The sequence below is a fragment of the Alosa pseudoharengus genome, unplaced genomic scaffold (assembly GCF_046254945.1).
Source record: "Alosa pseudoharengus isolate Yale_2024_CS ecotype anadromous, Long Island Sound unplaced genomic scaffold, YU_APseudo_1.1 YU_APseudo_1.1_scf_19, whole genome shotgun sequence".
Classification (NCBI taxonomy): Eukaryota; Metazoa; Chordata; class Actinopteri; order Clupeiformes; family Clupeidae; genus Alosa; species Alosa pseudoharengus.
The window spans coordinates 18,773,337-18,774,015 of NW_027468657.1; positions in this window are offsets into that span (position 1 = coordinate 18,773,337).

Below are 679 nucleotides of genomic sequence, written 5' to 3' on the forward strand. Positions count from 1 at the left end.
ATTAGTGCTGAACTGGCATCAGAGGGTAATGGCTATTTTAGAGCAGTGCGAACAGGCCTACCCTGTCAGGTCTGTGGTGTGTGTGTGTGTGTGTGTGTGTGTGTGTGTGTGTGTGTGTGTGTGTGTGTGTGTGTGTGTGTGTGTCGGTGTGTACCGGTGTGTACCGGTGTGTCTTATTCTTATACATTAACAGTTTTGTGTGAGAAGCCGTGGTCATCGTCTCTCCAGTGTATGTGTGTGTGTGTGTGTGTGTGTGTGTGTGTGTGTGTGTGTGTGCTGTAGGGAACAGCAGGGTGCCCTGCTCCTCAGACCGTAAAGAGGCCGGTGAGAGGAGCTGACAGAGGAAGAGGTCACGCTGGACGCTAAACTCACCCCGAGGTCCTCCTCGCAGGGGGAGCAGCTAAATAAAGTATGTCTGTGTGTGTGTGTGTGTGTGACTGGGTGTGAGTATGTGTGTGTGTGCGTGTTTTTGTCTGTGTGTGTACGTACGTGTGTGTGTGTGCATGTGTGTCTTGTTTGTGGGTATGTTTATGTAAATTGGTTGCTAAAGGACTGAAGTGATTCATCTTTGCATATATAGTGTCTCTCTCTCTCTTATATAAAGTCCTACTTTTGCACACTCCAAATTAACACCATGAGGAACAAGTAGCACATGCAGGCAATGCCAGCTCTCTGAACT